The following is a 16,073-nucleotide window of genomic DNA, read 5'->3' as shown; positions in this document are numbered from 1 at the left end:
GAGCAGTATTATAGTAGTTATATTCTTGTACATAGGAGGCAGTATTATAGTAGTTGTATTCTTGTACATAGGAGCAGTATTATAGTAGTTATATTCTTTTACATAGGAGGCAATATTATAGTAGTTATATTCTTGTACATAGGAGCAGTATTCTAGTAGTTATATTCTTGTACATAGGAGGCAGTATTATAGTAGTTATATTCTTGTACATAGGAGCAGTATTATAGTAGTTATATTCTTGTACATAGGAGCAGTATTATAGTAGTTATATTCTTGTACATAGGGGCAGTATTATAGTAGTTATATTCTTGTACATAGGAGGCAGTATTATAGTAGTTATATTCCTGTACATAGGAGCAGTATTATAGCAGTTATATTCTTGTACATAGGAGGCAGTATTATAGTAGTTATATTCTTGTACATAGGAGGCAGTATTATAGTAGTTATATTCCTGTACATAGGAGCAGTATTATAGTAGTTATATTCTTGTACATAGGAGGCAGTATTATAGTAGTTATATTCCTGTACATAGGAGGCAGTATTATAGTAGTTATATTCTTGTACATAGGAGCAGTATTATAGTAGTTATATTCTTGTACACAGGAGCAGTATTATAGTAGTTATATTCTTGTACATAGGAGCAGTATTATAGTAGTTATATTCTTGTACATAGGAGCAGTATTATAGTAGTTATATTCTTACACATAGGAGGCAGTATTATAGTAGTTATATTCTTGTACATAGGAGCAGTATTATAGTAGTTATATTCTTGTACATAGGAGCAGTATTATAGTAGTTATATTCTTGTACATAGGAGGCAGTATTATAGTAGTTATATTCTTGTACATAGGAGCAGTATTATAGTAGTTATATTCTTGTACATAGGAGCAGTATTATAGTAGTTATATTCTTGTACATAGGAGGCAGTATTATAGTAGTTATATTCTTGTACATAGGAGGCAGTATTATAGTAGTTATATTCCTGTACATAGGAGCAGTATTATAGTAGTTATATTCTTGTACATAGGAGCAGTATTATAGTAGTTATATTCTTGTACATAGGAGGCAGTATTATAGTAGTTATATTCTTGTACATAGGAGGCAGTATTATAGTAGTTATATCCTTGTACATAGGAGCAGTATTATAGTAGTTATATTCTTGTACATAGGAGCAGTATTATAGTAGTTATATTCTTGTACATAGGAGGCAGTATTATAGTAGTTATATTCTTGTACATAGGGGCAGTAATATAGTAGTTATATTCTTGTACATAGGAGGCAGTATTATAGTAGTTATATTCCTGTACATAGGAGCAGTATTATAGTAGTTATATTCTTGTACATAGGAGGCAGTATTATAGTAGTTATATTCTTGTACATAAGAGCAGTATTATAGTAGTTATATTCTTGTACACAGGAGCAGTATTATAGTAGTTATATTCTTGTACATAGGAGCAGTATTATAGTAGTTATATTCTTGTACATAGGAGCAGTATTATAGTAGTTATATTCTTACACATAGGAGGCAGTATTATAGTAGTTATATTCTTGTACATAGGAGCAGTATTATAGTAGTTATATTCTTGTATATAGGAGGCAGTATTATAGTAGTTATATTCTTGTACATAGGAGCAGTATTATAGTACTTATATTCCTGTACATAGGAGCAGTATTATAGTAGTTATAGTCTTGTACATAGGAGCAGTATTATAGTAGTTATATTCCTGTACATAGGAGCAGTAATATAGTAGTTATATTCTTGTACATAGGAGGCAGTATTATAGTAGTTATATTCCTGTACATAGGAGCAGTATTATAGTAGTTATATTCTTGTACATAGGAGGCAGTATTATAGTAGTTATATTCCTGTACATAGGAGCAGTATTATAGTAGTTATATTCTTGTACATAGGAGGCAGTATTATAGTAGTTATATTCCTGTACATAGGAGGCAGTATTATAGTAGTTATATTCTTGTACATAAGAGCAGTATTATAGTAGTTATATTCTTGTACATAGGAGGCAGTATTATAGTAGTTATATTCTTGTACATAGGAGCAGTATTATAGTAGTTATATTCTTGTACATAGGAGCAGTATTATAGTAGTTATATTCTTGTACATAGGAGGCAGTATTATAGTAGTTATATTCTTGTACATAGGAGCAGTATTATAGTAGTTATATTCTTGTACATAGGAGGCAGTATTATAGTAGTTATATTCCTGTACATAGGAGCAGTATTATAGTAGTTATATTCCTGTACATAGGAGCAGTATTATAGTAGTTATATTCTTGTACATAGGAGGCAGTATTATAGTAGTTATATTCTTGTACATAGGAGCAGTATTATAGTAGTTATATTCTTGTACATAGGAGCAGTATTATAGTAGTTATAGTCTTGTACATAGGAGCAGTATTATAGTAGTTATATTCTTGTACATAGGAGCAGTATTATAGTAGTTATATTCTTGTACATAGGAGCAGTATTATAGTAGTTATATTCTTACACATAGGAGGCAGTATTATAGTAGTTATATTCTTGTACATAGGGGGCAGTATTATAGTAGTTATATTCTTGTACATAGGAGGCAGTATTATTGTAGTTATATTCTTGTACATAGGAGCAGTATTATAGTAGATATATTCTTGTACATAGGAGGCAGTATTATAGTAGTAATATTTTTGTCCATTAGAAGCAGTATTATGGCAGAATTCCTGTCCTTAGGAAGGTGACATTACAGGTGGCTTATTATGGATAAATACATTGGGTCATATTCACAGTCCTGCGCTCGGTGTAATTTTCTAGGACTATTTAGAAATGCATCAATGTTATCAATTTGTAACTGAATTTTATGCCAGAATTTGCACGCCCCTGTGCACGCCCCCTTTCCCATTAAGCAGCACTACGTTTCAGTTTTGCGCAATTTTTGATAACTTCTTGGTGGGACGAAAGGCAAGAGTCCTCTTTTCGGGTATTTTCCCCCATCGTATCTGAGATCCTTTTTTCATTCTGACCTATTTTCTTGCTCTGGAGAAATACTCGATTTTTCCTTTGCACCAGATTTGACACATCTCCTCCGATGAGTCCTTGCAGGAGACCTTCTTTAATCCCATTTCATACCTGAGGAAGGCATGGTGGTCCACGGCCGAAACGTGTTGTTTATTTTATCAATGAAATACTATTTTACATTTGTTATTTATTTTAATAAATTATTTATAATTGATAAGTCCATTTTTTTACTATCTTTCTATCATTTTTTATTTATTTATGGGGGAACTAAGCTGTGACTCTGAAGTTTAAGCACCTCTCTGGGCGCCCCTGCATATTCGGAGGCAGAGCCTTGTGATCTTAAAGGGGTTATCTGGGAATGCATAAAGTCACAGGAGCTGGCAGCTCCTTCCTTACTAAAACCATCATACTTACCTGCTCCCCTCCGCTCCAGTCTTACACTGGCTCCCGCGTCTCTTAGTTCCAGTCCTGGGTTTGTTTTCTTCCTCCCCGCCTTGATCATGGTCACCTGATCCTCCTCAGCCAACCGTTGGCTTCGGTGGTGATGTGTCCACAAGAAGCATGTCACCACTGAAGCCAGCGGTTGGCTGAATAGGATCAGGTGACCATGGCGGTGGAGGAAGAAAACAAGCCCCGGACCGGAGGATGAAATCGCAGGAGCAGGTATGAGAGGCATGCTGTTAGAAATTATATATTCCCCAACAACCCCTTTAAGCTCTTCCAGTGATCGGACTTAGATTGGAGAGGACGGTTACAACTTTGCTGGCAAGAAAAAGAAGTCTGCAGCAGCTGTGCCGGTCTCCACGGGTGGATGAAGCGGAATACATGCCGAGCAGCGATCTTTGGACAAAGAAGTAAGTCATTAACAAGGGTCGTTTCAGGTGACCGTTTTTGGACGGACACTGGGGAATGACGGCTCCACCATGAAGCTGGAAGACAGGTTAATCTCCGGGCAAGAAATGGGCAAGGGTGGAAAATCTGGGAATGCCAGTGGAAATCGGTAGGGTGCACTTTAAAATAGAATTCCCACATCATCCAGTGATGAGAAATCATTGGGCTCACCCCGGGACGGCCAACCTGAGGCTCTCCAGCTGTTGCAAAACTACATCTCCCAGCATGCCCAGACTGCCTACAGCAGGGCATGGTGGGAGTTGTAGTTTCACACACAGGTTGGCCATCTCTGAGCTAGCCTATCATTTTATGATCTGTGGGGGTCTAGTCTATGGACTCTCGTCAATCCTAAGAATGAAGGGTCTGGAGCACTGATTTAGTGCTACTGCGCTTTTGCAGTTTTTCCCTGCACAGTGGCGGCCACCCGCCATGCAGGGAGCAGCATCTAACCCCATTGACTTAAAGGGGTTGTTTCATCTGAGACGTTGGTGGCATGTCGTTAGTCACTTCTAGGACCCACAACTATCTCCCAAAGTCAGCCACCCTCCATACTTTTCTATGGGAAATGGTGATGTCAACAAGGCCAAACAGGGACTGTAGTGGCCCAGGGACAGAGTGGGAAGGTAGGGGAAAACATCCGTGGCAGCAGGTGTGTGGTATCAGGCAGTGGCAGCATCAGAATAGTGGTTAAGGGAGGTGGCCAGAAGTAACGGGCCATTTTTTACAAAGTTTTGGTGTGGCACCCAGAATGATGTATCAGGCACTGGCATGTGGAAATTCTGGTTGATCCACACCTGATTCATCTTTACTAGTGTTGATTGAGCACCAAAGTGCTCGGGTGGAACACCTCGGGATTCTCTACCGAGCACAATGGAAGTCAATGGGAGAACCCGAGCATTAAACCAGGCAGCCCCTGCTCTGAAGAGGGGAGGGCGTCTGGTTCACAGGAAAAGGCCATAAATTGATGGAAACACCACCTGAATGGTTTGGGAACAGCATGGGGAGGATGTCTGGATGCATCTTGGACTCCCAGGTCGCGGCTGGGAACGATGTTGTCCGAGTAGTGCGCCACTTTTACAGACTGACAATAATACGCCCCAAACCGGTTTTAGAGGAAAAATTGTTAGGAAACATTCTTTCCTGTATCTTTACTTGTATATAAAGTGAAAGGGCTGCAAAAAATTACAAGGAACCGGCACTCCGATACAACCTGTATATCACATAAAGGAGGGAATCATACACCCTTGAAAAATTATGATTGGTGACCCTTAAAAACATTAGGGGTGAGGGTCTGCTGTTGATCTGAGCATCGAAAAAATTATGGGTGAGTGCCTGCTGTTGAGCTGACCCTCTAAAACATTACATGCGAGGGCCTGCAGTTGAGCTGACCCTCTAAAAGATTGTAGGTGAGGGCCTGCAGGTGAGCTGACCCTCTAAAAGATTGTAGGAGAGGGCCTGCAGGTGAGCTGACCCTCTAAAAGATTGTAGGAGAGGGCCTGCAGGTGAGCTGACCCTCTAAAAGATTGTAGGTGAGGGCCTGCTGGTGAGCTGACCCTCTAAAAGATTGTAGGAGAGGGCCTGCAGGTGAGCTGACCCTCTAAAAGATTGTAGGTGAGGGCCTGCTGGTGAGCTGACCCTCTAAAAGATTGTAGGAGAGGGCCTGCAGGTGAGCTGACCCTCTAAAAGATTGTAGGAGAGGGCCTGCAGGTGAGCTGACCCTCTAAAAGATTGTAGGAGAGGGCCTGCAGGTGAGCTGACCCTCTAAAAGATTGTAGGAGAGGGCCTGCTGGTGAGCTGACCCTCTAAAAGAATGTAGGAGAGGGCCTGCAGGTGAGCTGACCCTCTAAAAGATTGTAGGTGAGGGCCTGCTGGTGAGCTGACCCTCTAAAAGATTGTAGGAGAGGGCCTGCAGTTGAGCTGACCCTCTAAAAGAATGTAGGAGAGGGCCTGCAGGTGAGCTGACCCTCTAAAAGATTGTAGGAGAGGGCCTGCAGATGAGCTGACCCTCTAAAAGATTGTAGGAGAGGGCCTGCAGGTGAGCTGACCCTCTAAAAGATTGTAGGAGAGGGCCTGCAGGTGATCTGACCCTCTAAAAGATTGTAGGAGAGGGCCTGCAGGTGATCTGACCCTCTAAAAGAATGTAGGAGAGGGCCTGCAGGTGAGCTGACCCTCTAAAAGATTGTAGGAGAGGGCCTGCAGGTGAGCTGACCCTCTAAAAGATTGTAGGAGAGGGCCTGCAGGTGAGCTGACCCTCTAAAAGATTGTAGGAGAGGGCCTGCAGGTGATCTGACCCTCTAAAAGATTGTAGGAGAGGGCCTGCAGGTGAGCTGACCCTCTAAAATATTGTAGGCGAGGGCCTGCAGGTGATCTGACCCTCTAAAAGATTAAGAAGGAGATAGGATCCAGCTCAGCTGCTTTGCAAATGATCAGCCGTCGGGTCATGAATAAGAACTGCTAAGTTTGAAACGCGTCGACTGACACAAGACCGCGTGTTTTTACCGCTTGTGATGTGAACAGCTGTAATATTTGTATCCACCGAAATAAAGAAGTTACGGCTTGAAATCAACATTGAAAGTGCTGGATTTTTCTTTTCTTCTGGTATATCCTCTAAAAGATTGTAGGCGAGGGCAGACTAATAAGCATGTTGCTATGATGGAGAAGGAGGACGAGAAAAGGAAGATTGAACCATTCACCCTTTTTAGTGGTGGAAGAGGTGCATGGGAATACAGTGCATTCAATACACCATAAAAGCCACATGTAAAGTGCCTTTATGTTCAGCCGCTTTCCTCTGGTGAAGTAGAGAAGTCAGGGGCAATCCAGGCCTTGTTCATGGCTTTTTGACGGCTTGGGACTCTCCACCTCGGCTCAGCACAAGCCATCAGTTCTCTGAAAGGTGCAGAGTCCACCACTTAGAAAGGGAAGGACTGCAGCACCAGCAACTTGGCCAGGAGCACGTTCAGCTTCTGCGCCGTTGGATGAGTGCACGCATACTGTTGTCTCTTGGCAATCGCTTTGGTGCTCGATTGCTGACGAAATGACTGACGAGGAGCAGGAGCATCAGGACCAGTAGATGATGGGAAGGACAGACAACTCCCTTTGTCTGAGGTGGTGGAGCCTTGACTGCAGAAAAGGGTTGCGGGTCACTGGTTTATGCAGCGGTTGCTGCTTCGGGCTGTACCACTACATTAGCGCCACGGTTTTCCCTTTTATGGTGATGCTGCATGTGTTGACGCAGAGCCATGGTGCCAACATTGGCATCCTGTCCACGCTTCACCTTCTGCCCACAAAATCTGCAAATGACCACGCTGACATCCTCTGGCGGCTTGATGAAAATTTCCCACACCGGTGAGTATGGCATTTTCCCCCACCACTCCTTGCTGACTGCCTGCTGCCGCTGAATCCACGGACCCGTGAATCGTAGTTCTTTCAGGACAGGTAGGCTCCTCACACTTCTGACTCGCCTCCATGCTACCACCCTGCTGGCTCAACCGCTGCCTCACGCGCAAGCTGCCACCCTCTTCTCCTGATGATGATGATAAAGCCCCTCTTGACCCGAATCCCACGTGCATTCGGCTATATCGTCATCATGCGCTATTGTCTGCACGTCACTGATTTCACCCTCACCAGCCTCAGGGCCATGTGCCTGACCACTCGCAACGCCAGCTCCCACGCGACTCTCGTCATCGTTACTTGCCCGACTACAGGAGGAAGAGGCGGATGTCTCCTCCAGATCTTGGCTGGGCAGTACTCGCTGCTGACTATCCTCTAGAATCTCGTCCTCGCTGAAAGATGGAGCCAAGCCGATGGCGTATAATACTTCTCAAGCTGAGGGACAGAAAATGACAGAGGCAGGTTGAGGACAGGTGGGGGCACAGAGCTTGTTCCTGGGCCATGCCAACTAAGCGTTGTGTCAGAGGAACCCACCCACTCTTGGCTGGGGGTGTCTGATGTCAATTAAGAAGATGTTGAACACAGAGTCAACCATTCAAGGACAGCTGGGTTGCTGGTCAAAACACGACCGCTGGATGACACTGGCAACTCAGTTTTGTCACTGCCCGTTCCCTTGAAAGGCCCTGGCACCTGTCTGTCGGACATACCTTACAGTAACTGTAAGTGTAAAATAGCAATACTATTAGACCGCTTTTTAACCCAAATGACAGAATCAAGGCCTAATGGAATTACTTATCTATAAAACAATGTGGGCCCCCCAATAGCAGTAGTGCTAGACTGCTATTTTACCCCCAATAACAGAATCAAGGTGTATAAAAGAATTGCTTATCTATTAACCAAGGGGGGCACTATTCAATTTGTCCCTGCACTCTCCCTATGATCTCCCTATACTGTGTAAAAAGTCTCCCTACGATGTCCCTACGATGTCCCTGAACTCTCCCTATCTAATATTTCACGATTAAAGGCTTTCTTAATCACTATACCTAGCGCTTGTCACGTCTCTCCCTACTCGATTCGCTCAACACTTCTGATAACCTATCCTCTGGATAAGTCATCAGTATCTGATGAGTGGGGGTGCGACACCCAGAACCCCCGCCGATCAGCTGTTTGAGAAGGCACACTTGCCACAGGGAGATTGAACACTTGCCAGATTCAGGCGCATCGTACAGCTGATTGCTTGAATTCCAAGCGGTGATTGTCAAAAATGGGGAACCCTTGTAAAATAGATGCCAGAATACGTTAGCCAAGTGTAAAGTTATATCACCCATCCGAGATGACCAGAAGTGGAGAAACAAGCAGGACTTCTCTGCTGGATACATTTAGCTAAATTGCAAAATTTAACTTGACCAATAGTAATCATGCAGTCGCTGTAAGGGAGGGTCCATATATAATGTCTGCAGCGCACCGGTGTGCAGTTATAATGTAAACCTGCGCAGTAACAGAGATATTAGACTGGGTAACGTTTGTAGGGCTGAACTGGAGATGGCGGTATGGATACAGTGGAGCTGTGCTAGAGTGTGTGCTGCCACCTAGTGGATGCTAGGAGTACAGGCAGGCAGCTACAGAGTGACGCTGGAATCGCACATATAAGTGCAGGTTTTCATATGTTTTTTAAGTCAAATTTAAAACAAGGATTTCCACTTCCACCAAAAACTGAATGTGTGCTTCCAGCTTCAGCCTACAATGTGGAAATTAGCAAAATTAGTGTAAGTAAGTCAGCGATTTGGCACAGAGGGGGTACAAAGTATGTACAGTATAGTATACCATTAATCAAGGGGAAAAAAATCTACGTATGTCTATGAGCCAACATGCTAAAAAGGGAGGGGGGAAAAACTCCCAGAGCATGAAAAAAACCAAAAAAAAAGCACTGACCTAAAAACATCCAGTGTCGGGGGGAGCAGGCAGTGACGGGGTCGCGCCTCCCTAGCATCGCGGCTCATCCTTTCCTGCTCCCCCCCCCCCCCCCCAACACCGGATGTTTTCATCCGTGCACAGGGAGAAGCAGCAGTAGCGTTGCGGGGACCAGGTAATTATATTCAGTGTGAGGGGCCCGGCGTATGGGGGTGAATTTAATAGTCTTGGATAACCCCTTTAAGGACAAAGGACACTCGTTTGATCGCAGCGAGGTCTGCATCTAAGACCCAGAGGATGAAAACCTCAGGAGAAGTGTGAAAGAAGCCATTTATGTCGAATTGGAGAGGAGGGTGCGACACCTGTTGTCTGCCACTTACAAGGCTGTTTTAACACCTCTCCTGGGGCAGTTTAAGCACACCTAATTGCTTCAGTCATGCAAATAGCCATCAACATCTTAGCTCCACGAGGTCCTAGACCTTGTGTTGATTATGTTGACTGAAGAACGAGTGTCACCACCAGTATTTAATGCCAGAGGTTTTTTGTACAAGTCAGTGTAAGTGAGAAAGACAGCAGTGAGTTGACAAGAGAGGTTGCTCTGACTTATTACTACTGAAATACTATGACTTGAATGAATGAGAACCTACACTGACACCTAAAAACTAAGTTTCTCCCATGTCTTCGCTGATCTTTAGGAGACTTTCTAGCAATAAAGTATCATCCAAAGTGTGCAGCCCCTTCAAGTGTATTGAGAACATATCCAATCCTATTTACTAATCTTGCTACTTTCACAAGAAGGACATTGATACATTGTAACAATTGTGTGAATGTTGTTTACAAGGTATCAGGGGTGTAGACAGAAGAGAGGGGACCCTATGGCAAAGGTCAAGATGGGCTCCATATTTTGGTGCCTGGTTTAGCCCCCCAAACCAGAAGAGCCTGGTATTTGTAGGTGGCAAAGGGCATGGGACCAGCCATGGACCTGTACCCCGTAACAGGTATGATACATGGCGCCTTGCACTCGGACTGAGCCTCTTGTCTGTCCTGCCCGCCTCTGATTGTTTATTTGACATGCAGACTGCATGTAGCCATAGATTTAGCAGTGCACCCGTCTAAGTGACCCGACCGCCATACTTTCCAGTGCAATATAAATCATCACAGACAAGTAAAGAAAACCTGACGGAACGTGTCAATGTCACGTCCTCTTGTGTGGATTTCATCTGCAGCACAATTTACCAAGCACCTAAAAAAGCAGACAGCTGGCGAGGCGCCGTTTCCATGAAATATGTAACAGAGGATCGGATCCAGCGGTCTAAAAATAAAGCGTTCCCAGACTCCAAAAACTGATGTTTCATGGAAACAGAGATGTCGCTAAGCAACACGGGGGCCGCACGACACGGCTTATTTCTAAAGTTTGTGGTTGAGAACCACAACTCCCAGCATGTTGGAGAGAGTTGTGATTCCACCAGGAAGAGCCACTAGTGGGACGCCACTGCTAGATATTAGGCTTATTGCACACGAACGTGTGCGCTCCGTGGCCGTATTGCGGATCCGCAATACACGGGCGCCGTTCCGTGTGCATTCCGCATCACTTCAATGGGTCCGCAATAGTGTTGAGCGCGAATATTCGAATCGCGAATTTTAATCGCGAATATCGCCACTTTGAGAATTCGCAAATATTTTGAATATAGTGCTATATATTCGTATTCGCGAATAGTGTTGAATATTCTTATCGCAAATTTATCGTGAATTTATCGCGAATATATTACATTGCCGATTTTTGCAACAATGACTGGAGATGCAGAATTCTCAAATTTGCGAATTTATGGCGAATATTCGGCCCAAAATTCGCGAAATATTGCGAATTCGAATATTGCCTATGCCGCTCATCACTAGTCCGCAAATCCGGAGATGCGGAACGGAAGCACAGAAGGGAACCCTACGGAAGTGCTACGGAGTGCTTCCGTGGTGTTTCGTCCCGTACTTCCGTTCCGCAAAAAGATAGAACATGTCCAATCTTTTTGCAGAACGGCCGGATCACGGACCCATTAAAGTGAATGGGTCCGCGATCCGCTGCGGCTGCTCCGTGGTATGGGTCCGCGATCCGCTGCGGGGCGCACAGGTTCGTATGCAGGAGGTTATGCCATCACTTGTGGCTGGTCTGACCTCCACTGCCTGTCCCTGCAGAGCAGCGCTCCCGGCCGCGCTGTCCCATTCACTTCAGTGTTCTTTTCCCAGCATGTGGTCGGGGAGCCGCAGCTCTGTAGCCCTGTCATCCTCAGGATCTACGGGGTCTCAGAGATCGGACCCCCACAGGCCATAACGTGGTGACATATCCTTGATCCGTGTTGGGAATACCCCTTTCATAAATACATTGACCAAAATGGGAAAAATGCAATTCCGTCTTTGTTTTATGGGTAAAAATGACATGATCCCTTCACTCTGCAGGTCAGTACCAAACTTATCGTTTTTTCTCATGTTTTAACGAATATTTTAAAAAAAAACTTCGCCATATTCTGACATTATGGCTTTTTTAGATTTCCATGTGAGAGTTGTGTTTTTTGTTTTTGGCAGAGTGATCTACAGTTCTTATTGGTACCATTTGGGGGTACATATAGGGGGTCATTTACTTTCCAGAAATACACCTGTATTAGGTGTATTTCAGGTGCAGATTGCGACACCAGGTCTAAAAAAAAAACAGGGCGTGGTGTAGGCGGGAAAGGGGGAGGGGCTGGCCCGTCTCATTCATCATTTTCTACACCTGTTTTTAGGCATAGAACATGGTCTAAATGTGAGACGGCGAGGAAGTTCGCTTACATTTAGAACTGGCGCTCGATGCGCCAAAGTTATCAATATTTTGGAGGGAGATGTGGCGGCCAAAAATATGACGATTCAGCCTTTCTGATTTTTTTTCACATTACTGCTTTCATCATATGGGATAAATACGTTTTTGGACATGATACTAATTATTATTTTTTTATTTTATTCATCTTATATCTGAAAAGGGGTAATCAGAATTTATGATTTAGTTTTATTAGATTTTTAAAACTTTTTGTAAACTTTGCTATTTGCCCTTGAACATGTCAAAATAGGATCGGTTATATTAATAGACTGCAGTCTATGGCAAAATCACTACGTTCCCTTTAAGGGGTTGTCTGGGTTCATATCCCCTTTTCACCCAATTAGCCCCTCTGACATGAGCATCGGAGCATTTCATGCTTAGATGCTCTCCCTACTCCTGCGCTGTATTGCGCAGGGCAAAGACTATTTTGTTTATATTTATTACACTGTTGTTCTAGAGGCTAGGACAGCGCTAAAGCCCGCCCGTTAGTGCCGGTGACGTCACCGGGCTCACTGCTAGGCGGGAGCCTCCGCCTAGCATACCCATGGTGATGGCACCAGGCTCGCTGCTAGGCGGGAGCCTCCGCCTAGCATACCCATGGTGATGTCACCGGGCTCGCTGCTAGGCGGGAGCCTCCGCCTAGCATACCCATGGTGATGTCTCCGGGCTCACTGCTAGGCGGGAGCCTCCGCCTAGCATACCCATGGTGATGTCACCGGGCTCGCTGCTAGGCGGGAGCCTCCGCCTAGCATACCCATGGTGATGTCTCCGGGCTCACTGCTAGGCGGGAGCCTCCGCCTAGCATACCCATGGTGATGTCACCGGGCTCACTGCTAGGCGGGAGCCTCCGCCTAGCATACCCATGGTGATGTCCCCGGGCTCACTGCTAGGCGGGAGCCTCCATCTAGCATACCCATGGAGAACCCGGTACATCACCGGATCTCCATAAAAAGCCCTTGCCCTGCGCGATACAGGGCAAGGCAAGGGAGAGCATCGGAGTATGTCAGTGCGGCTGAGTGGGGGAACCCAGACAACCCCTTTAAGGGCTTGTCCCATTATGACAACTCACCCCCTGTCTACTGGATAGGAGATAAGTGTCCGGATCAGCGGGGGGGTCCAACTATTGGGGCACCTGCCGATCCTGAAAACGGGGACCCATGCTCAGTGGCGTGCCAAGGGGGTGCGGTCTGTGCCCTGGGTGCCAGCTATGACACGTGGCATATGCATGTCTGCTGCTCCATTTCACTCTATGGGAATGCCGGAGACAGTACCAGCGTTCACCTATCTCAGTCAGCCCCATAAAACGAATGGGGCGGCAGCGCGCTTGCGTGACCACCGATCGATTGAAATAGGGGAGCATAGGACGGCGTTCTAGCGATCATATAAACCGCAATCGACCATGGCATCTGAGGAGTTAAACATCCGTGATCAGAGTTGTCTCTGATCATGAACCTGCTCAGTCAGCTCCTGAACTGCCACTATGGAACCCATTCCGCTCCTGTGCAGGCGGCGCCATCTTTACAGAGGCCTGTCTTGGTCACAGATCACGGTGATTTTTCTCTGAACTTGGAACCTGAATATTACTCCCCCCATCATTGTAGTTAAAATGAAACGAGTCTGTAAAACCGCGCGTGCCGCCGCTGCCTGGGCCCAGCTGCCTATTGTTGCGCCCTCAGATGTGTAATTAGATGATGGATTGCTGTTTGCTCACAGACCTCGCCGCCGTTATGTCGCTGTTGTCACTCTTCGGGAGCCGCGCCATCCTTTGTGTTTGCAGAACAAGCTGAAAAGAATTTCCATGAACAATCAGCCATTTCTCATACGCAGCGAAAGACGCTTTTGTAATGAGGCAGAAATTAAAAACCCCAAAAAATAAAAACTACAAAAGAGCAAAGAACAAGTCGCATCAACCCTGAATACTTGTACTTGGCACGTGCCGGAGTGCTCCGTACATGCTGGGTGTGGGACAAGGGGCACCGGGCGATCCCCGCGACATGTCTATCAATATATTCTCCAACCGCACTTAGTACGGCAATCACTTCAGTATAAACTGACTCTGGCCGCTATGGACGTGCAGTCTAACAATCCCAATTTAAAAGCGAGCAAGGCAATGTGTCCTTATGTATCCAGAGCATAACATGGCAGCATAATAGACTGTGTATTACGGACATGCAGGAGATATATATTTAGGGTCTGCAATATCATGATCCCATTGGGAGCTGTATTATCATATATGCAGAGAGCTCCCCCTAGTGGTGGCTGCAGCGAATCCATATTTACCAAGATTCCCAGAAAAGGGTTGCGCTGGCTGGCATGTGGCGGGGTTTGGGAAAGTTTTGGAAAAGTCATCAGTTTATGAAAGTTTTGTGGGCATTTTGGGGTGTTTACATGGTCATGGCTAGGCAGCCCCATGTAAACTCTACTTATTACTTATCCACAAGGTAGGGGTTAAGTGTCTGATCAGTGGGACCCCAACCCTTCATGAGAATTGGGTCCCCGTTCTGCATCTGAGTGGAGTCACGCCGTCGATATCCGCTGATGCTCCATTCACAGCACTTGGCTATCTCCGGCTATTCTGTGGTCTGCACTGACAGTGACATCACCGCATGGCGCCGGGCTGTGATCAGTAGGGTGCAGGCCTGATGACTACAACAGTATATGGCAGCATGGAGCTGACCGGTTTCACCATAGGATTCAACTGTATCCATGTCCTGCAGAAGCTGCTGCCAGGGGGGGTTCCACTGCGGGTGCACCATTTGTCCTATGGTTAAAGCAGCCCTGAGCTATTGGTTCCAGTTGTCCCATTCAAGTGAATGCTACAGACCTTTCGTTGGAATGATCAGTATGGGTCTGGGGTCGGCGCCCATCAATCAAACATTGATGTCCTATCCTGGGCATCGGAAAACGAATGGGACATTGACTCTTTAGAGTTCTGATATAGAAGACCATGGATTTGAATGGAAACAGTAATGCTTCGGTTCTCCTGTGGTGGCGCTGCAGGAAAATAGAAATACTGCTTATAGCTGATCGCTGGGGATCAATGGGGCAAATTTACCAATCCAGCCTACAGATGCGCCAAATTTATCATAGTGGCTCATGTTGGATGATGCATTTGGTGTGCTGTTGGTGACACTTTTCTCTAACTTTATACCGCCTATTGTATGGCGTACTTTGCGCAAAATGATCCAGGCTCCTGATACTGGTCATCAATATCCAATCATTGGGATCCAGACATAGCCCTTCCCCCCCCCCCCCCCCCCCCAAAGACAGCTCCGTTCAAAGTGTAGTGGCCGTGCTGGGTACTGCAGCTATCTTACCATTGCAGTAAATAGGAGCTGGGCTGCAGTACCCAGCACGGCCACTACACTTTGAACGGAGCTGTCTGCTCCCTGCTCCATTCAAGAGCCAGCTCCAGAGGCGGTAGCTGCAGGGAACAGCGGGTCATGGAGGGGGGGGGGGGGCATGTCTGGATCCCAATGATCGGATATTGATGACCTATCCTGAGGATAAGTCATCAATATCAGGAGCCTGGAAAACCCCTTTAAGCCTAATTCTTTTCCTGGTAAGCCATTCCGCACATCCCCTTCAATGAGCAAAGATTATTGTGAAATGTCTATAACAAGATGCAAGCCAGCAGCTTTGAATGTGACTGGAGGTGAACTGAACAACTTAGGCTAAAGCCAATGGGGCTGCATTAACGCAACAATGGTGTGTCTGAAAACAGTGACGCTGCCTGGACTTATGTTAACTTGTATTTGTTCCATTCTCCTCCAGTCACATCCAAAGCTGCTTTAAATTGCTTTTGAAAACATGAAGCAGTTTATCTATACGTCATTATTAGTTGTGGGGTCCAGTATCTCACCTCACCAGTAGGACCACAGGATGCCGGATGATGTCACCAGAACTCGGACGCTAGAATGCCCCATGTTACGACCAAGTGAAACCGGTCCAAAAGCCTAACTGTTATCTGAGTGCCCTTAAGGAGCTTGTACAGGACTGGTAATAAACAAACAAACAAAAAAAAAAACAT

This window comes from Bufo bufo, chromosome 10 (genome assembly GCF_905171765.1).
Source record: "Bufo bufo chromosome 10, aBufBuf1.1, whole genome shotgun sequence".
Taxonomy (NCBI): domain Eukaryota; kingdom Metazoa; phylum Chordata; class Amphibia; order Anura; family Bufonidae; genus Bufo; species Bufo bufo.
This window is presented reverse-complemented; position numbering follows the sequence as displayed.